At 37.9% G+C, this 23,141-nt stretch overlaps 1 protein-coding gene across 2 annotated transcripts in view; it reads left to right on the forward strand.

Moving 5' to 3' along the window:
• The window catches only part of DACH2 (dachshund family transcription factor 2), a 654,283-nt gene that overhangs the window by 351,616 nt on the left and 279,526 nt on the right, over positions 1–23,141 (forward strand). The window lies entirely within an intron of this gene.

The raw sequence follows: 23,141 nt of genomic DNA on the forward strand, positions 1-23,141 counted from the left end.
TTTGAGTTCACATATGAAAGGATGCTCAACATCACTAATCATTAGAGAAATGCGAATCAAAACCACAAAGAGGTATCAGCTCACAGTGGTCAAAATTGCCATCATTAAACATCTACAAACAATAAGTGCTGGAGAGGGTGTGGAGAAAAGGGAACCCTCTTGCACTGTTGGTGGGAATGTAAATTGATACAACCACTATGGAGAACAGTATGGAGGTTCCTTAAAAAACTAAAAATAGAACTACCATATGACCCAGCAATCCCACTACTGGGCATATACCCTGAGAAAACCATAATTCAAAAAGAGTCATGTACCAAAATGTTCATTGCAGCTCTAGTTACAATAGCCCAGAGATGGAAACAACCTAAGTGCCCATCATTGGATGAATGGATAAAGATGTGGCACATATATACAATGGAATATTGCTCAGCCATAAAAAGAAACGAAATTGAGCTATTTGTAATGAGGTGGATAGACCTCGAGTCTGTCATACAGAGTGAAGTAAGTCAGAAAGAGAAAGACAAATACCGTATGCTAACACATATATATGGAATTTAAGGAAAAAAATGTCATGAAGAACCTAGGGGTAAGATAGGAATAAAGACACAGACCTACTAGAGAATGGACTTGAGGATATGGGGAGCGGGAAGGGTAAGCTGTGACAAAGCGAGAGAGAGGCATGGACATATACACACTACCAAACGTAAGGTAGATAGCTAGTGGGAAGCAGCCGCATAGCACAGGGAGTTCAACTCGGTGCTTTGTGACCGCCTGGAGGGGTGGGATAGGTAGGGTGGGAGGGAGGGAGACGCAAGAGGGAAGAGATATGGGAACATATGTATATGTATAACTGATTCACTTTGTTATGAAGGAGAAACTAACACACCATTGTAAAGCGATTGTACTCCAGTAAAGATGAAAATAAAAAGAAATTTTACGGGAAAAAAACACATATTTCTGAAATAATGCCTGTTCTCCATCTAACTGTACAGTAGAATAGATCCTGCACCAGTAACAACACTTTTAAATTTGTTGAAATGAATTTTATCTTTCCTTAAAAAGTAAATTTTTTAATACATCACACTTTCCTCCTCCACCATTTAATTTTTTGATAAATGATAAAAATGAGCTATTATCTGAGAAGAAATAGTTTTTACTTCAAAAGATAAATAAACACAAAAATTAAGTTGCTGTTTCCTAATAGGAAAAATTGACTAACAATTGTGTGATGAGAAGCTGCTTATGTGCACATTGCAAGTGAAATATTGGAGCTAAGATGTTAGCCATATAGATGAGTGATTGTAACTTTATTACCATTAAGAGATTTCAAATTGCATTCATGCTTCTGTGTACACATAATGAAAAATGGGCAAAATAATGAAGATTGACATTGCCCTATGTCTGCTGTTTAATTCTGCTGCCTGCTCCTCTACGATGCTACATCTCTAATTGTACACAGCTAGTGATACCTAGAGTCTAAAGTTGTCGTCCATCAATAAAAAAATCACAAAGTTGGTTAAAAAAAAAGTTTATCCTCATTTTAAAAGTTTATTTTTTGCAGTTTAAAAATTGTCATTTTCCTAGTTTGGAATTGTAGTTTTCTTTATCTAGAAAAAGAAGAAAGTAATTTATGACTTGAATCATATTTGTAAAATGGTAATTATAGATTGATAGATGAAAGTATACCTTAATGAGGGACTTCCCTGGTGGTGCAGTGGTTAAGAATCTGCCTGCCAATGCAGGGAGCAGGGGTTTGATCCCTGGTCCAGGAAGATCCCACATGCCATGGAGCAACTAAGCCCGTGTGCCACAACTACTGAGCCTGTGCTCTGAGAAGCCCACACACTGCAACAGAGTAGCCCCTGCTATCCACAACTAGAGGAAGCCTGCATGCAGCAATGAAGACCCAATGCAGCCAATATATAAAACAAATAATTTTTTAAAAAGTATACCTTAATGAGAAAATGAAAAGATAGCATTCTCAGTGTAGTTTTGAAAACCATATCAATGGATATAAATACACCACATACTTTTCATTCCTGAAATCTGAGGAAAGTATTAGATATTACAGAAAAGTTTCCTGGCTTTCTGTTGAGACAAATATTGGTTTAAGAAATATGAAAAAAAACTAATAAATATATAATAGAATGTATTAAGTTGTATGAACTGTTTATATATTTTGGATATTAAAACTTGTTGGACATATTATTTGTAAATATTTTCTCCTGTCCCATAGGTTGTCTTTTCATTTTGTTGATGGTTCCCTTTGCTGTGTAAAAGCTTTTAATTTTAACTAGGTCTCCTTTGTTTATTTTTTGCTTTTATTTCTTTTGCCTTAGGGGACAGATCCAAAAAAATATTTCTCCAATTTATTTCAAAGACTGTTCCTCCTATGTTTTCTTCTAGGAATTTTATAGTTTCAGGTCTTACATTTAGGTCTTTAATCCATTTTGAGTTTGTTTTTGTGTTTGGTGTGAGTAAATGTTCTAATATCATTGTTTTACATGTAGCTGTCCAGTTTTCTCAGCACCACTTGTTGAAGTGACTGTGTTTTCTCCATTTTATTTCCTTAGCTCCTTTGTCATATATGAATTGACCATAAGTGCATGGTTTATTTCTGGGCTTGCTATCCTGTTCCATTGATCTTTGTGTGTATTTTTGTGCCAGTACCATGCTTTTTTGATTACTGTAGCTTTGTAGTATAGTCCGAAGTCAGGGAGGGTGATACCTTCAGCTTTGTTCTTTTTCTCAAGATTATTTTGGTAAATTCATGGTCTTTTGTGGTTCCATATGAAATTTAGGATTATTTGTTCTAGTTCTGTGAAAAATATCATGGGTATTTTGGCAGGGACTTCGTTAAATCTGTAAATTGCTTTGGGTAGTAGGGCCATTTTAAAAATATTAATTCTTCCAAAGTAATAGCATAGGATACCTTTCCATTTCTTTGTATCATCCTCGAATTCTTTCATCAGTATTTTATAATTTTTAGAGTATAGGCCTTTCACCTATTTGGTTAAGTTTATTCATAGACATTTTATTCTTTTAGATGTGATTTTAAATGGGATTTTTTTTACATTCTCTCTTCCTGATAGTTCATTATTAGTGTATAGAAAAGCCACAGATTTCTGTATATTAATCTTGTATCCTGCAAGTCTACTGAATTTATTTATTAATTCTAGTGTTTTACAGTGGAGACTTCATTGTTTTCTACGTATAGTATACTGTCATCTTCAAATAGTAACAGTTTTACTTCTTCATGTCCAATTTGGATGCCTTTTATTTCTTTTTCTTGTCTGATTGCTGTAGCTAGGACTTCCAATACTATGTTAAAAAGAAGTGGTGAGAATACTACTTCTCACCTTGTCTTGTTTCTGAATATGGAGGAAAGGATTTCAGCTTTTCACCATTGACAATGATGTTAGCTGTGAGTTTTCATAAATGGCCTTTATTGTGTTAAGATATGTTCCCTGTATAACCACTTTGATGAGAGTTTTTATCATGAATGGATGTTGAATTTTGTCAAATGCATTTTCTGCATCTGCTAATGTGATTTTTATCCTTCCTTTTGTTACTGTGTCACATTGATTGATTTGTGAACGTTGAAACATCCTTGAGTCCCATGAATAAATCCAACATGGATCATGTTTTGTGACCATTTTTATACGTTGTTGAATTCAGTTTGCAAATATTTTGTTGAGAATTTTTGCCTCTATATTAATCAAAGATATTGGCTTGTAGTTCTATTTATTGTAGTGTTTTTGTTTGTTTTAGTATCAGGGTAATGGTAGCTTCATATAATGAATTTAGGAGTGTTTCATCCTCTTAAATTTTTTGGAATAATTTGAGAAAGATATTATCTCTCCTTTCTATATTTGGTAGAATTCCCCTGTGAAGCTGTCCAGTCATGACTTTTGTTTGCTAGGAGTATTTTTTATTAAAAATTCAATTTCACTACTAGTAATTTGACTGTTCAAATTGTCTGTTTTCTCTTGATTCAGTCTTGGCATGTTGTATGTTTCTAGAATTTTTCCATTTTTTCTAAGTTGTTCAATTTGCTGGCATATAACTGTTCATAGTATTCACTTATGATTTTTTGTATCTCTGTGGTATTGTTAATTATTTTTCATCTTTTATTTCTTATTTTGTTAATTTGGGTTCTCTCATTTCTTCCTGGTGAACCTGGGTAAAGGTTTAATCTATTTTGATTATCTTTTCAAAAAACTGCCTTTTGGTTTCATTGCTCTTTTCTATTATTTACTCTCTATTTTATTTAATTCCTCTATGAACTTGATTATTTCCTTCCTTCTGCTGACTTTGATCTTTCTTTGTCATAATTTTTCTAATTCTTTCAGGTGGTAGGTTAGGTTCTTTATCTGAGATTTTTATTCTTTCTTGATTAAAGCCTGTATTGCTATAAATTTCCCTCTTAGAAGAGCTTTTGCTGCATCCCAGAGATTTAGGAATGTTGTGTTTCCATTTTCATTTGTCTCCTGGTATTTTCTGATTTCTTCTTTGATTTCTTCATTGACCCATTGGTTTTTAACTAGCATGTTGTTCAGTATCCATGTGTTCATTTGTTTTTCCATTTTTCTTTATGCAGGTGTTTTCCAGTTTCATCCTTTTGTGCTCAGAAAATATGCTTGATATAATTTCTGTCCTATTAAATTCGTTGAGGCTTGTTTTATGGTCTAGCATGTGCTCTATACTGGAGAATGGTCCATGTGTACTGGAAAAGAATATGTATTCTGCTGTGTTTGGATGGAATATACTGTAGCTCTCTATTAAGTCCAACTAGTCTATAGTGTCATTTAAGGTCACTGTGGCCATATTGATCTTCTGTGTGGATGATCTGTCCATTGATGGAAGTGAGATGTTAAAGTCCCCTAATATTATTGCACTATTGTCAGTTTATCCTTTAATGTCTCTTAGTATTTACTTTGTATATTTAGGTTCTCCTGTATTGGGTACATATGTGTTAACAATTGTGATATTCTCTTCTTGTACTAATCTCCTTATCATGGTATAATGCCCTTCTTTGTCTTTCACTATATTTCTTTGGGTTAAAGTCTATTTTGTCTGAAATGAGTATTGCTAACTCCACTTCCTAGTCATTTCCATTTGCATGAAATATCATTTTCCATCGCATCACTTTCAGTCTGTGTGTGTCTTTACTTCTGAACTGCTTCTCTTGTAGGCAGCATAGAGATGGTCCTGGTGTTTTCTTTCATCCAATCAGCCACCCTATGTCTTTTGATTGATGCATTTAGTCCATTGAAATTTAAAGTAATTATTGATAGGTATGCCTTATTGCCATTTTATTACTTGCATTAGTGTTCATTTTGTAGTTCTTCCTTGTTTAATTCTTCTTTTTGTTTCTTTCCTTGTGGCTTGATGATTTTCCTTAATGGTATGCTTGAGTTCATTTATTTTTGTTTTTGTGTATCCATTGTGTGTTCCTGATTTGTGGTTGCCATGGAGTCCATATATGTTGACACACAATTATATCCACTTGTTTTAAATTGGTACTCTTTTAAGTTCAAACACATTATAAAAGATCTACATTTTTTACTCTCCCAACTCATATTTTGTGTTCTTTTTACATCTTTATTGGGGTATAATTGCTTTATAATGTTGTGTTACTTGCTGCTGTATAAGAGAGTGAATCAGCTATATGTATGCATATATATATATATATATATATATATATATATACATACATATATATATATATCCCCATATACCCTCCCTCTTGAGTCTCCCTCCCACACTCCCTATCCCACCCCTCTAGGTGGTCACAAAGCTGATCTCCCTGAGCTATGTAGCTGCTTCCCACTAGCTATCTATTTTACATTTGTTAGTGTATACATGTCAAAGCTACTCTCTTACTTCATCCCAGCATACACTTGGCCTTCCCTGTGTACTAAAGTGCATTCTCTACATCTGTGTCTTTATTTCTGTCCTGTGCCTAGATTTGTCAGAAACTTTTTTTTTTGGATTCCATATATACATGTGTTAACATACGAAATTTATTTCTCTCTTTCTGACCAACTTCACTTTATATGACAGACTATAGGTACATCCACCTAACAACAAATAATTCAATTTCGTTTCTTTTTATGGCTGAGTAATATTCCATTGTATATATGTGTCACATCTTCTTTATCCATTCACTTGTCTATGGACATTTAGGTTGCTTTCATGTCCTCGTTATTATAAACAGTGCTGCAATGAACACTGTGGTACCAGTCTCTTTTTGAATTATTGTTATCTCAGGGTATATGCCCAGTAGTGGAATTGCTAGGTCAAATGGTAGTTCTATTTTTAGTTTTTTAAGGAACTTCCATACTGTTCTCCATAGTGGCTGTATCAATTTACATTCCCACCAAGAGTGCAAAAGGGTTCCCTTTTCTCCACACCCTCTCCAACATTTATTGTTTGTAGATTTTTTGATGATAGCAATTCTGAATGGTGTGAGGTGATACTGCATTGTAGTTTTGATTTGCATTTCTTTAATGATTAGTGATGTCGAGCGTCCTCTCATCTGTTTGATGGCAATATGTATATCTTCTTTGGAGAAATGTCTGTTTAGGTCTTCTGCCTATGTTTGGGTTGGGCTGGGTTTTTATTGATATTGAGCTGCATGAGCTGCTTGTATATTTTGGAGATTAATCCTTTGTCAGTTGCTTTATTTGCAAATATTTTTTCCCATTCTGAGGGTTGTATTTTCGTCTTGTTTATGGTTTCCTTTACTGTGCAAAGATTTTAGGTCTCATTAGGTACCATTTATTTATTTTTGTTTTTATTTCCATTTCTCTAGGAGGTGGGTCAAAAAGGATCTTGCTGTGATTTATGTCACAAAGTGTTCTGGGTATGTTTTCCTCTAAGAATTTTACAGTGTCTGGCCTTACATTTAGGCCTTTAATCCATTTTGAGTACATTTTTGTGTATGGTGCCAGGAAGTGTTCTAATTTCATTCTTTCCCATGTAGCTGTCCAATTTTCCCAGCACCACTTGTTGAAGAGGCTGTCTTTTCTCCATTGTATATTCTTGTCTCCTTTGTCAAATTTAAGGTGATCATCCATGTGTGGGTTTATCTCTGAGCTTTCTATACTTTTCCAGTGATCTATATTTCTGTTTCTGTGCCAGGATCATACTGTCTTGGTTAATGTAGCTTTGTAGGATAGTCTGAAGCTAGGGAACCTCATTCCTCCAGCTCCATTTTTCTTTCTCAAGATTGCTTTGGCTATTTGAGGTCTGTTGTGTTTCCATACAAATTGTGAAATTTTTTGTTCTAGTTCCGTGGAAAATGTCATTTGTAGTTTGATAGGGATTGCATTGAATCTGTAGATTGTTCTGGGTAGTATAGTCATTTTCACAGGGTTGATTCTTCCAATGGAAGAACATGGTATATCTTTCCATCTGTTTGTATCACCTTTAATTTCATTGATCACTGTCTTATAGTTTTCTGCTTACAGGTCTTTTGACTCCTTAGGTAGGTTTATTCCTAGGTATTTTATTCTTTTTGTTGCAATGATAAATAAGAGTGTTTCTTTAATTTCTCTTTCAGATTTCTTGTCGTTAGTGTATAGGAATGCAAGAGATTTCTGTTCATTAATTTTGTATCCTGCTACTTTACCAAATGCATTAATTAGCTCTAGTAGTTTTCTGGTAGCACCTTTATGATTTTCTATGTATAGTGTCATGTCATCTGCAAACAGTGACAGTTTTACTTCTTTTCCGATTTGGATTCCTTTGGTATATTTTTCTTCTCTGATTGCTGTCACTAAAACTTCCAAAACTATGTTGGATAATAGTGGTGGGAGTGGGTCACCTTGTCTTTTTCCTAATCTTAGAGGAAATGGTTTCAATTTTTCACCATTGAGAGCAACATTGGCTGTGGGTTTGTCATATTTGATCTTTATTATGTTGAGGTAGGTTCCCTCTATGCCCACTTTCTGGATAGTTTTTAATCATAAATGGTGCTGAATTTTGTCAAAAACTTTTCCTGCATCTATTGAGATTATCATATGGTTTTTATCCTTCAGTTTGTTAATATGGTGTATCACATAGATTTACTTGCATATATTGAAGAATCCTTGCACTCCTGGGATAAACCCAACTTGATCATGGTGTATGATCCTTTTAATGTGCTGTTGGAGTCTTTTTGCTAGTAGTTTATTGAGGATTTTTGCATCTATTTCATCAGTCATATTGATCTGTAGTTTTCTTTTTCTGTGACATCTTTGTCTGGTTTTGGTATTAGGGTGATGGTGACCTTGTAGATGAGTTTGGGAGTGTTTCTCGCTCTGCTATATTTTGGAAGAGTTTGAGAAGGATAGGTGTTAGCACTTCTCTAAATGTTTGATAGAATTCACCTTTGAATCCATCTGTCCTGGGATTTTGTTAGTTGGAAGATTTTTAATCACAGTTTCAATTTCAGTGCTTTTGTTGGCCTGTTCATATTTTCTATTTCTTCCTGGTTCAGTCTTGGAGGCTTGTACTTTTCTAAGAATTTGTCCATTTCTTCCAGGTTTTCCATTTTATTGGCATATAGTTGCTTGTAGTAGTCTCTCATGATCCTTTGTATTTCTGCAGTGTCAGTTGTTACTTTACCTTTTTCATTTCTAATTCTATTGATTTGAGTCTTCTCCCGTTTTTTCTTGATGAGTGTAGCTAATGTTTTATCAGTTTTGTTTATCTTCTCAAAGAATCAGCTTTTGGTTTTATTGATCTTTGCTATTGTTTTCTTCATTTCCTTTTTATTTTTTTCTGATCTGATCTTTATGATTTCTTTACTAACTCTGGTTTTTTTTGGTTGTTGTTGTTATTGTTCTTCTTTCTCTACGTGCTTTAGGTGTAAGGTTAGGTTGTTTATTTGAGATATTTCTTGCTTCTTGAGGTAGGATTGTAATTGCTATAAACTTCCCTCTTAGAACTGCTTCTGGGTCATCCCATTGATTTTGGGTCATCCTATTTTCTTTGTTATTTGTTTCTAGGTACTTCTTGATTTCCTCTTTGATTTATTCACTGATATCTTAGTTATTTAGTAGTGTATTTTTTAGGCTCCATGTGTTTGTATTTTTTACAGATCTTTTCCTGTAATTGATATCTAGTCTCATAGCATTGTGGTCGGAAAAGGTACTTGATATGATTTCAATTTTCTTAAATTTACCAAAGCTTGATTTGTGACCCAAGATATGATCTATACTGGAGAATGTTCCATGAGCACTTGAGAAGAATGTGTATTCTGTTGTTTTTGGTTGGAATGTCCTTTAAATATCAATTAAGTGCATCTGGACTAATGTGTCCTTTAATGCTTGTGTTTCCTTTTTTATTTTCATTTTGGATAATCTGCCCATTGGTGAAAGTGGGGAGTTAAATCCCCTACTATGATTGTGTTATTGTCAATTTCCCCTTTTTTGTCTGTTAGCATTTGGCTTATGTACTCAGGTGCTCCTATATTGGGTGTATAAATATTTATAATTGGTATATCTTATTCTTGGATTGAACCCTTGATTGTTATGTAGTGTCCTTCTTTGTATCTTATAATAGTGTTTATTTTAAAGTCTGTTTTGTCTGATATGAGTATTGCTACTCCAGGTTTCTTTTAATTTCCATTTGCATGGAATATCTTTTTCCATCCCCTCACTTTCAGCCTGTATGTGTCCCTAGGTCTGAAGTTGGTCTCTTGTAGGCAGTGTATGTACAGGTCTTATTTTTGTATCCATTCAGCCAGTCTTTGTCTTCTGCTTGGAGAATTTAATCCATTTACATTTAAGGTAATTATTGATATGCATGTTCCTATTACCGTTTTCTTAATTGTTTTGGGTTTGTTATTGTAAGTCTTTTCCTTCCGTGTTTCCTGCCTAGTGAAGTTCCTTTAGCATTTGTTGTAAGGCTGGTTTGGTGGTGCTGAATTCTCTTAACTTTTGCTTGTTTGTAAATGTTTTAATTTCTCCGTTGAATCTGAATGATATCCTTGCTGGATAGAGAAATCTTGGTTGTAGGTTTTTTGCTTTCATCACTTTAAATATGTCCTGCCAGTCCCTTCTGGCTTGCAGAATTTCTGATGAAAGATCATCTGTTAACCTTATGGGGACTGCCTTGTATGTTATTTGTTGTTTTTCCCTTGCTGCTTTTAATATTTTGTCTTTGTATTTAATTTATGTTAGTTTGATTACTGTGTGTCTTGGCGTGTTTCTCCTTGGATTTATCCTATGTGGGATTCTCTGTGCTTCCTGGAATTCACTGACTATTTCCTTTCCCATGTTAGGGAAGTTTTCAACTATAATCTCTTCAAGTATTTTCTTAGACCCTTTGTTTTTTTCTTCTTCTTCTGTGACCCCTATAATTCGAATGTTGGTGCATTTAACGTTGTCCCAGAGGTCTCTGAAACTGTCCTCAATTCTTTTCATTATTTTTTCTTTATTCTGCTCTGTGGCAGTTATTTCCAATACTTTATCTTCCAGGTAACTTATCTGTTCTTCTGCCTTAGTTATTCCTCTTTCAATTCCTTCTAGAGTATTTTTAATTTCATGTATTGTGTTGTTCATCATTGTCCGTTTGCTCTTTAAGTCTTCTAAGTCCTTGTTAAACGTTTCTTGTATTTTCTCTATTCTGTTTTCAAGATTTTGGATTATCTTTACTATCATTACTCTGCATTCTTTTTCAGGTAGACTTCTTATTTCCTCTTCATTTGTTTGGTCTGGTGGGTTTTTACTTTGCTCTTTCATCTGCTGTATATTTCTCTGTCTTCCCATTTTGCTTGACTTACTGTGTTTGTGTCTCCTTTTCACAGGCTGCAGCTTCATAGTTCCAGTTGTTTTTGACGTCTGCCCCCAGTGGGTAAGGTTGTTTCAGTGGCTTGTGTAGGCTTCCTGGTGGGGGAGACTGGTGCCTGTGTTCTTGTTGTGGGGCTGGATCTTGTTATCCTGCTGGGAAGGACCATGTCCAGTGGTATATTTTGAGGTGTCTGTGAACTTAGTATGACTTTTGGCATCCTCTCTGCTAATGTGTGGGTTTATGTTCTTGTGTTGCTAGTTGTTTGGCATGGGCCATCCAGCACTGGAGCTTGCTGTCCATTGGGTGGAGCTGGATCTTAGTTTTGAGTCAGAGATCTCTAGGAGATCTCTCACTGATTGATATTACGTGGAGCCAGGATGTCTCTGGTGGGCCTATGTTCTGGACTCAGCTCTCCCACCTTGGAGGCTCAGGTCTGACACCTGGCTGGGGCACCAAAACCCTGCCAGACACATGGCTCAGAAGAAAAGGAAGAAAAAACAAAAAAAAAACCCCACAAAGAGACAGACCCCTAGGATAAATGGTAAAACCAAACATAAGGAGACAAAATCACACAAAGAAACATACACATACATACTCATAAAAAGAGAAAAAATGAAAAAAATAAAAAGTAAAGAAGAAAAAGAAAAGGAAGAGAGTAACCAAACGAATAAACAAATCCACCAATGATAACAAGCACTAAAAACTAAAGTAAGTAAACATACAACCAGAAACAAATCAGATGCAGAAAGAAAACCCCAATTCTACAGTTGCTCCCAAAGTCCATCACCTCAATTTTGGGAACATTCATTGTCTATTCAGGTATTCCACAGATGCAGGTTTATCAACTTGACTGTGTGGATTTATTCTGCTGCTCCTGAGGTGCACAGAGAAATTTCTCTTTCTGTTCTTTGTTCACACATCTCCTGGGGTTCAGCTTGGGTTTTGGCCCTGCTTCTGCATGTAGGCTACCCTAAGGCATCTGTTCCCCTTGCAGACCAGAGGGGTTTAAAGTAGCAGCTGATTAGCGCTCTTTTGCCAACTCAGGCCGTGGAGAGGGAGGGGTACGGTAGTCATAATTGTAATGCGATGTGAGCCTGTGGTGCAGAGGCTTGCATGACATTGCAACAGCCTGAGGTGTGCCATATGTTCTCCTGGGGAAGTTGTCCTTGGATCACAGGACCTTGGCAGTGGCATGCTACACAGGCTCCCAGGGGTGTGTGTGAGTAGTAACCTGCCCTTGCACACAGGATTGTTGGAAGCTGTGCAACAGCCTTAACATCTCAGGCCCATCTCTGGGTTCCAAGCTGATAGCTGTGGCTCAAGCCCATTTCTGGAGCTCACTTAGGCAATGCTCTGCCTTCTGTGGGCACACGGAGCAGGAAGCCCCTGTCCTCGCACACCTCAAAACAATGGTCTGTTGCCTCTTTGGCAGGTCCAGACTTTTTTCCTGACTCCCTCCTGGCTAGCTGTGGTGCACTAGCCCACTTCAGGCTGTCTTCACACAGCCAACCCTAGTCCTCTCTCTGAGATCTGACATCTGAAGCCAGAGCCTCAGCTCCCAGTCCCCACCTGCCCTGGTGGGTGAGCAGACAAGCATCTCAGGTTGGTGAGTGCTGGTCAGCACTGATTTTTTTGCTGGAATCTCTTCACTTTGCCTTCTGTATCCCTGTTGCTATGCTCTCCCCCGTGACTCTGAAGCTTAACCCTGCCCACCCCCATCACCAACTGTGAAGGGGCTCCCTAGTGTGTGGAAAATTTTCCTCCTTCACAGCTCCCTCCCAGAGGTGCAGGTTTGATCCCTTTTCTTTTGTCTCTGTTTTTTCTTTTTTCTTTTGCCCTACCCAGGTACGTAGGGAGTTTCTTGCCTTTTGGGAAGTGTGAGGTCTTCTGCCAGCGTTCAGTAGGTGTTCTGTAGGAGTTGTTCTACGTGTAGATGTATTTCTGGTGTATCTGTGGGGAGGAAGCTGATCTCCACGTCTTACTCTTCTGCCATATTCCCCCTCAGCTCCCAGCCCCACCCGTCCCGGCAGGTGAGCAGACAAGCCTCTCGGGCTGGTGAGTGTTGGTTGGCTCTGATCCTCTGTGTGGGAATCCCTCCACTTTGCCCTCCACATCCCTGTTGCTGTGCTCTCCTCTGCGGCTCCGAAGCTTCCCTGCTCCGCCACCCACAGCCTCCGCCTGCAAAGGGGCTTCCTAGTGTGTGGAAACCTTTTCTCCTTCACAGCTCCTTCCCACTTGTGCAGGTCCCATCCCTATTATTTTGTCTCTGTTTTTTCTTTTTTCTTTTGCTCTACCCAAGTATGTGGGGATGTTCTTGCCTTTTGGGAAGTCTGAGGTCTTCTGCCAGCATTTGGTAGGTGTTCTGTAGGAATTGTTCTACATGTAGATGTATTTTTGATGTATTTGTTGGGAGAAAGGTGATCTCTACATCTTACTCCTCCACCATCTTGAAGGTCATTTCTGACCCAGTACCCAGGGAAAAGCAGTAGCAGATCAGCTATGAGGAACTGGAATCTGCAGGAGAAAGCCTTCCTTCCCGGCATCCTCTCAGTCACAGTGCCTTCTGGGAGAGCACATTTTGTATTTTTGATGTCGTATTCTACATCTTCATGTTTATCCCTTCACTGTTTATTGTCATTCTAGTTGATTTTACAATTTTTTGTCTTTTAGTCTCCATACTGGTTTATTTAAGTGGTTGATATGCAGTCCTTACTATATAGCCTTTTCTAGTGGGATTTTCCCTTTCCTATAGTTTCCTACTTCTTCAGTTAGAGAAGACCCTTCAACATTTCTTTTAGGGTAGGTTTAGTATTGATGAACTCTTTTAGTTTTTGCTTTTCTGAGAAGTTCTTTATCTCTTCTTCAATTTGAATTGATAATCTTGCTGGATAATGTATCCTAGGTTATAGGTTTTTCCCTTTATGCACTTTGAATATATTGTGCCTCTCCCTTCTGGTCTGCAAAGTGTCTGCAGAGAAATCAACTAATAGCCTTATGGGGGTATTGTATATGACTCTTTGTTTTTCTCTTGCTGTCTTTAGAATTCTCTGTCTATCATTTTGCTATTTTAATTATGATATGTTTTGGTGTGGGGTCTGTTTTGGTTCATCTTGTTTGGGAACCTCTTTGCTTCCTGTACCCGGATATATGTTTCTTTCTTCAGGCTCAGGATGTTTTCAGCCATAATTTCTTCTAATACATTCTTGACCCCCTTTTCTCTCTCTTCTCTTTCTGGGACCACTATAATGTGAATTTTGGCATGTTTAATGTTATCCCAAAGATATCATAGATTGTTTTCATTTTGTTTGTGGCATGGAGTGAGCAAGGCCTGGGTGTTCACTCAGCTCAAACTGGGGATTGTGGTGAGGCAGTAGCCCCTGTGGCAAACCTATAATGCAAATATTGGTATGCTTAATGTTTTTACACAGATCTCTTAAATCATTTTCATTATTTAACGTTTGTTTTTCTTTTTCCTATACTGGTTTGGTGGTTTCCATTATTCTATCTTCCAGATCATTTATCCATTCTGCTTTATCACTTAGTCTGCTATTCATTCCTTCTAGTATGCTTTTTTTAATTTCAGCTGTCAAATTATTCATTTCTGATTGGGCCATTTTTATATTTTCTAGTTCCTTATTGAAGTGTTCCCTATGTATATGAAATCTTTTCCCTAATTCAGTTAACTTTTTTATTACCAGTGGTTTGAATGTTTTATCTGATAGATTATTTATTTGTTTCATTATTTTTTTAAGGTTTTTCTCTTGCTCTTTCATTTGAGAGTAGTTCCTGTGCCTTTTCATTTTGGTTAACTTTCTCTGCCTCTATGATTTCACTTGAAACAGTTACCTATTGCTGTCTTGAAGGAGCAACCTTATGTGGGATCATCCCTATACAGACTGTGTGTGCCCAATGGCCTTGGTGGAAGAGTTGAATTTGATGTGACCTCAAGTCACATCTTTCCTCATTGTGTGCTGGAAGCTCTCACCTTGGTAGGGGGTGGAGCTGGAGATGGAGTAGCTAGAGCTGGTGCCAGTGTTTAGGTGGCACTTCCCCTCTGGTCACTGGCTGTCACCGCCTTATCAGGAGTGAGGTCTGATCCCACATTGCTGGAGCAGAAGCCCCGAGTGTCAGGCCTGAGATGATTCTGTACCTTTAAGTGTGTGTTTTCTCTCTTCTTGTACTGAGACCCTTGCCCTAGAGAAGGGGAGTGCTGAGGCAAGTGGGACTTGTGTGTCTTTTGGCTCATGTTGGTCATTGACTGACATCCAGTGTGCTGCCTGTGGAGGCACCCACAATTGTTTCCCTTGCTCCACTCAGACGCAGCATAAGGTGCAAGTCTCCTTTGTCCCTTGCAGCCAATCACTGCTTCCAGCCTTTGTTGCCAGCACCCTGTTTTAGAATTGCTCTGCAGTTCATGAGAGGCCCACATGGCCTCTTGGCTTGTATCCAGGGGATAGCTGTGTTGGAGAAGCTGCTGTCAGAGATCTGGGCTGCTTCTGAGTCACTGCTTGAGTAAGTACCAATAATGGCCACTGCTGCCCCACCCAGGCTCCACCTTGTGTCTGGGTCTCCTCTGTGTCCATGATCAAATCTTTTCCCTGGTCATGTTTGCCCCAGATCCAGTGCTGTGCTGTGTTATGGAGTGGGGCCAGAGTGTTCGCTCAGCTCAGGCTGAGATGCTTAGCTCAGGCTGGGATGCACTTGCCCCTGGGGGCAAGCCTGCATGCTTGTGCTCCTCAGGAGTACAGTCCAGGCTTCCCAAAGCCCTTCTATTAGTTCCAGTGGTCCTCCAACCAGCCAAGGGGGCTTTTCTCCCTTATGTAGGACAGAACTGGGGCATCGAATCTGTGGCTTGAACTACTAACTCCCCAGGGCAGATGTCCGCCCATGTAATCTCCCTTTTCCTCTGAGTCCCCTCCCAGGGGCACTGGCCCCAACCCGATTGTTTCCTCCCATTATGCCCAGTTAAATATGTCCTTTCTTACAGTGTTCATTGCACAAGAGTCTTTCTGTCAGTTTCCAGTGAGAACTATTCCACATGTAGATGTATTTTTGATGTATTTGTGAGGGGAGGTGAGCTCCATATCCTCTTACTTTGCCACCTTGATCCCAGTCTATGATTTTTTTAAAGAATTATATTTATTAATTTTATCTAAGAAATCTTTGCATAATCCAAGGTCACAAGTTTTTCTCCTATGTGTTCTTCTAAAATATTTTATAATTTTGGGTTTTACTACAGGTTTATTATATTAGTTTGCTAGGGCTGTTATAACAAAGTACCACAAGCTGGTTGGATTAAATAATATAAATGCATTTTTTCACAGTTCTAGAGGCTGGTAGTCTAAAATCCAAGTGTCAGCACAGTTTGTTCTGTTTGAAGGCTGTGAGAGAGTGAGAGAATGATCTATTCTATACCTGCCTTCTTGGTTTATAGATGGCCTTCTCTATATGTCCCTTCACATTATCTTATCTGTATACATGTCCCTGTGTCCAAATTTCCTCCTTTTATATGGATGTTAGTCATATTGGGTTAGAGCCCACCCTAACTGACCTCATTTACTTTTTTTTTTCCTTTGGCCACGCTGCATGGCTTGTGGGGTCTTAGTTCCCCGACCAGGTATTGAACCTGTGCCCTCAGCAGTGAAAGTGTGGATTCCTAACCACTGGAATGCCAGGGAATTCCCATAACTGACCTCATTTAAACTTTATTACCTTTATAAAGACTCCACCTTCAAACAAGACCGTATTTTAAAGCACTGAGTGTTAGGGCTTCAACATATGAATTTTGGTAGAGGGGACAGAGTTCAACACATAACACTCTGCCTTCTGACCCTCCCACTAAATTCTAGTTTCTCACATTCACCCCCATCTCAACATCCCCAAAAGTCTTATTCCATTTCAGCATCAACTCTAACCCCAGTATCTCATCTAAACCTCATCTAAATTGGCTGTGGGTGAGACTCTGGGAATTATTTATCCTGAGGCAAAATGCCTCTCCAACTGTGACTCTGTGAAACCAGACAACAAATTATCTGTTTCCAAAAATGGAATGGTGGGACAGACATAGGATAGACATTCACCTTCCAAAAGGGAGATATCAGAAGGAAGAAAGGGCTCAGAAGGTACCAAACAAGTCAGAAACCTAACAGGGACAATTCAATTAGATTTTAAGGCTTGAGAATAATTCTTTTTGGCTCTATGCTCTGTCATCTGGGCCCACCAGGTGGCGACCCCACCCCTTGTCTCTGAACAGCAGTCCCACCCACTCAGCCTGCACCTTCTTGCATGGAGTGGCAGTGGCAACCCCACCAGGCCCTGCATCTGTAGCTGTGTCCTCAAAGTCATTCTTCCTTTATTTTGTCCCATCTCTGTTTACTTAATTTAGGCTGACAATGTTTATATTGGTATAACATTCTCAAAAACTTTGTTAGCCCCTCGTGCAGTTCATGGGAGTCCAAGCCATTGAACAAGAAGGTCTTCCATGTATATTTTCTGAATAACCAAATATCTATTCCTTGCTTCTGCTAAGATGGTTGATTGGATCCATGAGTCACAGGCTTATAACTCTTTAGTTGTCCAGCCTCAGCCTTGGCCCTGTTTCCAGAGCACTTTATCTGGATAGGCTGAGAATTTTCATTTTTGCTTAATAATTCCCCCCCCATCTTACTGTAGATTGCAAGCAGAAATCAGGTTTCTCCTTCAACACTCTGTTTAGAAATCTCAGCTAAATACCCAAGTTAGTTGCTTTCAAGTTCCACCTTCCAGATCCAACAGAACACAATTCATACAATTTCTCTGCTACTTTATAACAAAGATCACTTTTCTTCCCGTTTCCAATAACATCTTCCTCATTTTCATCTGAGATCTCACCAGAAGCACCCTTAACATTTATATTTCTAGAAACATTCTGTTAATGACAATATATGTATTCCCTAAGATGATAGAAGCTTTCTCTACAGTTCTCTTTTCTTTCTGAGCTCTCACCAGAATTGCCATTAACATCCATATTTCTACCAACAGTTCCTTCAAGGAAATCGAGGCTTTTTATAGCATGCACCTAAAAATTCTCCCAGCCTCTGCTCATTACCCAATTCTACATTTTTATGTTTGTTACAACAGAGCCCCACTTCCTGATACCAAAGTCTGTGTTAATTTGCTATGGCTGCCATAACAAAATACTACAGACTAGGTGGCTTAAACAACAGAAATTTATTGTCACAGAGTCCTGGAGGCTGGAAGTAAGAATCAAGTTGTAGGCAGAGATTGTTCTCTCTGGGGGCTGTGAAGGAAAAATATCTATTCTATGCCTTTCTCCTTGGCTTGTAGATTGCCATCTTCTCTGTCACTTGACGTCTTCCCTCTATGCACGTTTCTATGTCCAAATTTCTCCTTTTTATAAGGACAATACTACTTTATTTCTTTTATTACTCAATTTTTTCTAGCTTTGGCCACTGGAAACTTTTATGTGCTCCTATGTCTCCAAGATTGTGTTTTTTAGTTTGTCTTTTGTTTTTCTAAGCACTTTCTTATTTTCTGGAGCTACAAGATGCTCTAGGATCATTGTGTATATTTCCTACTACAGTCCTAGATGCAACTATATCTCCAAGAGCTCTGGTTTTTCTTATTAGAGAATGGTATTTAGAACCCAAGATCTGACTTTTAGTTGCTAGTATATTGTTAAATTTCTGATTTACTAAAGATTTTTTCTTTTAAATCAAATAGCTGCTGAATTTTGACAAATGCTTTTTCTGTCTTTTGAGATGATCATATGTTTTTGTTGTGTTTTTAATCTGTTGATATGGTGAGATATATTTATTGACTTTGGAAAATTGATCTGACCTTACATTTCCTGGATACACTCTGGTTGGTCATGATATATTACCCTTTTTTTGTATTGCTGGAATTGCTATGCTAATTTCTTGAATTTTTGCACATAAGATTTTCCCCCAAGATTCCTGTCTCCTGGTTCTTCAAACAATATAGGTTTTGCTGTGAAGGTATTTGAACATATAATTAAGGTTACTAATCAGCTAATCTTAAAATAAGGAGAATATCCTGGATTATCTTGTTGAGCTCAATGCAATCACACGAGTCCTTAAAAGAATATGGTGAAAGCAGAATTGTCAGAGGATGTAGAGAAAGAAGAAGGCGGAAGAGATGACTCAGAAAAAGTCAGAGATATTCCAAGGATAAGGATTTGAAGCTCTGTTGCTGGTTTTGAGATATAGGAGACCATGTGTGGGGACTGAACAGAGGCCATTGGGAGCTAAGGGCAACCACTAACTGTAAGCCTGGCAAAAGTATGGGGAACTCAGTCCTATAGCTGCAAAAACTTGATTCAAATATAAACCTGAATGATCTTGAAAGTGGATTTCTTCCCAGATCCTTGAGTAAGGAATACAGCCCTTCTGACATCCTTATTCTATTCCTTATTCAAAGTCTTGTGTCAGACTTCTGACCTACAGAAACCAAGATAATAAATTTGTTTTGTTTTAAAGCTCTGTCTGTTCAATTTTTTTACATGAGCAATAGAAAACAAATACACTTTCGTTATAGTCATTTCTACTTTCCTCAAGTAGTTATTGTATATTTGGTGGCATATTAAAGGTCAGATAATAATTAAAAGAATTCTGATATATATATATATATATATATATACACACACACACACATATATATATATGTATACACACACACACACACATATATATATATATATATAATTATGGAAAAGTTGAAGCAGTGACACACGTTATTTAATAAAGTAAGACTTATATATTGCTAACCCTGGAACCAGGTCTAAAATCCTCTTCTAACAGATGAGGTAACTGAGGCGTAAAGAAATTCAGAGACTCAATCAAAGACAAATAATGAGAGTGGAAAAGCAATGTTTAGAATGCAAGATCTTTCTCCCTGAATCTTTGTTAAGGACAAAAAAGGGGCTATTTTAGTCAACATGTTCTTCAGGTGTTCATAAAAGTATGTAGGATAAAGTTGCTGGGAATAACTTCACAGATTAGACTGAAGTAGGTACTAAATTATGGGTAAGATTTATGTAGTTCAACAAACAAAAAATAGAAGTTTAGATACAAGAATGAGCCTGGTACATTAGAGAAGCTTGGGCAGTGGGTTAAGAATTGTAGAGATCTGATGGGAAGAAATGATGAAGAGCATTGAACATCAGAAAAGTTTGTACTTTATACTGAAAGCTGTAAACGTTTCTGATAATAAATCATTTCTGATAATAAAACCATTGATTATAAGTATTTTGTTACCTTGACAATTAGGTAGTAATATGAGCACTGATAAAAATAACATTTATGGGGTTTCCCTGGTGGCGCAGTGGTTGAGAGTCCGCCTGCCGTTGCAGGGGACAGTGGTTCGTGCCCCGGTCCGGGAAGATCCCACATGCCGCGGAGCGGCTGGGGCCGTGGGGCATGGCCGCTGAGCCTGCACGTCCGGAGCCTGTGCTCTGCAATGGGAGAGGCCACAGCAGTGAGAAGCCCGTGTACTGCAAAAAAATTAAAAAAATAACATTTATGGAGACGTTATTTTATGCAAAATGTGTTCAAAATTGACTTAAATTTAAACCCTGCATATATAATTTTCATAGATACTGGAATTTTGATCTATGTTACACATGGTCTCAATGATTCTGCTGCTCTGTAGATGGCCATTAAGTCATTTCCCCGATTCTCAGTAAAGAACTGAAAACTTTTGTAGGAACTCTTTCCTTCAGGAGCTAGTGAAAAGTTGTTGTCCTCTCAAACTGGTTCTGTTCATCAGTTATTTGGTGGTCTTCTGGGGTTCATCAATCATGGAAACCAAATTACTAATGCCTTTTAAAACCACAAATTTGTGTTAAGAGCTTGTTTTTGCCAGTCTTTTAATTTTATTTTTAACATCTTATTCTTTCTGAGAAATGTCAGCTTGAGTCCTTGAATGAATTAAGGAAAAGTAGGCCATCAAGGAAAGAAAGGGTAGGTAGTTTTGAGCTGTTTTCCAAAATAGCTAGTAGGAAATGTGGGGTATGGGTATTTATGTTTAATGAAATGTGACAGTGATACTATCTAATAATATTGTTAGTTGCTTACCCCATATACCTACCTGATTCTCAGGAAGTTAGATTGAACAGAATAAATATGTATTTGAGAGATTATTTCTCTTCTGCAACTTTGTGGCTGAGACAAATAAGAATGTTAGATTACACTGTGATTTTTTTCTATGGCAGTAAGGAAACTAAACTGACATAAAAACCCATACTAATTTTTAACTTGTGTTTAAAAAACACACGATAACTCCCATTTCCCACCAAGGTACTTTTAAAGGTTTTAATGGCCAAGTCCATCCTTAAAAGCTCTAGAGATACAGCTATAATCCTTGGTGGTTCATTCTTACTTCTGGTTTTTCCCTTCAAGCTAGAATTAGAAGCACTGTCTTTTTGTATGGAAAAATAGGAAGTTGAGAGAATTTGCTTGTCAGCTATTTGTGATAACAGATCTTGGTTTCTATGGTTAGAGTAAGATATTATTACCTGCAATGTTTTGGAGCTGGAAGATAAACTTGGAAGTCTTTTAATTCAACCCTCTCATGTTTCAGATCAGGACATCAAGGCACATACATGGAATTGCCCAAATTTACAGAGGGAATCAGTGGCAAAGCCAGGACTAATGTTCCTGTGTACTGACTGTCAGACAAATGCTTTTCCTCTATAGTATTCTATCTATTATTGCTGGGAAAATGTTAGTGGCTTACTTTACCAGGTCCTAATTCTTGGATTAGTGATCACATGATAGATTTCTTCCTCATAGGAAAAGGCCAGTCAAATTCTCCCAGTGCATATTATCTCCTGGATACTTCTCAGAAGTTCTTTGACTTTTTCTAGAAATAATTTACAATTAAATGATCCATAGGCATCTAGAATAATTAATATATTATTTAAATAGTCCAACTTATTCTTAAGAAATACCTTTCCTCTCTTAAGGAAGAATAGAGGGCAGCAAAGAAAGTATTTACTGACAGCCTGCTGTATTACCAGACTCTGTACTAGCCATGTCAGAGCTTATGTTACTTCAGCTAGTTTTAAAAGATAGATATTATTTTATTCATTTTTCTAGGACTTAATATTGCTTTTTAAAGTTTCATAATATTTACCATCAAGAAATTTATCTTTATAACTGATCTTAATTTGTTTTTCAATGTTGTTTTCCTAGCTAAACATCTAGTTTTATGTATCAGGAGCTGAATGCATATTATTGAATGCATATTAACATGAGTAAGTAGTAGAATATATTTTATTATATAAATCTTTCCAATTTGCAAGCTCTTTAATTCTTAATACAGATATTTTGTATTCATTTATCAGCTAAATTATAAGCTTTGTCTTTTCAGTAGTTTTTTTTTTTTTTTTTGCGGTATGCGGGCCTCTCACTGTTGTGACCTCTCCCGTTGCGGAGCACAGGCTCCGGACGCGCAGGCTCAGTGGCCATGGCTCACGGGCCTAGCCACTCCGCGGCACGTGGGATCTTCACGGACCGGGGCATGAACCCATGTCCCCTGCATCGGCAGGTGGACTCTCAACCACTGCGCCACCAGGGAAGCCTAGTTTTCGGTTTTAAATAATCTATCATTTATTTGTGGTTAAAAAAAGGCTCTGTCCCTTAGATCAGGGGTCCCCATCCCGCAGGCCACAGACTGGTATTGGTCCGTGGCCTGTTAGGAGCCAGGCCGCACAGCAGGAGGTGAGTAGCGAGCGAGGCAAGCTTCATCTGTATTTACAGCCACTCCCTATCGCTTGCATTACCATCTGAGCTCCACCTCTTGTCAGATCAGGAGCGGCATTAGATTCTCATAGGAGCGCGATCCCTACTGTGAACTACGAGTGCAAGGGATATAGGTTGCCCACTCCTTATGAGAATCTAATGCCTGATGATCTGAAGTGGAGCTGAGGCCGTGATGCTAAGCACTGACGAGCGGCTGCAAATACATATTATCATTAGCAGAGGGGTTTGACTGCACAGAGACCATAATAAATCAATTGCTTTCAGACTCATATCAAAACCCTGTTGTGAGTGGCAAGTGACAATTAAGCTGCATATTACGGAGTAGACTGGAGATAAGCAACACACTTCAGGTGTCACTGTCTCCCGTCACCCCTAGGTGGGACCATCTAGTTGCAGGAAAACAAGCTCAGGGCCCCCACTTATTCTGCATTATGGTGAGCCGTATAATTATTTCATTACATATTACAATGTAATAATAATAGAAATAAAGCGCACAATAAATGTAATGCGTTTCAATTGTCCTGAAACCATCCCCCCCATCCTGGTCCATGGAAAAATTGTCTCCCATTAAACTGG

The sequence above is a fragment of the Phocoena sinus genome, chromosome X, assembly GCF_008692025.1.
Source record: "Phocoena sinus isolate mPhoSin1 chromosome X, mPhoSin1.pri, whole genome shotgun sequence".
Lineage (NCBI taxonomy): Eukaryota > Metazoa > Chordata > Mammalia > Artiodactyla > Phocoenidae > Phocoena > Phocoena sinus.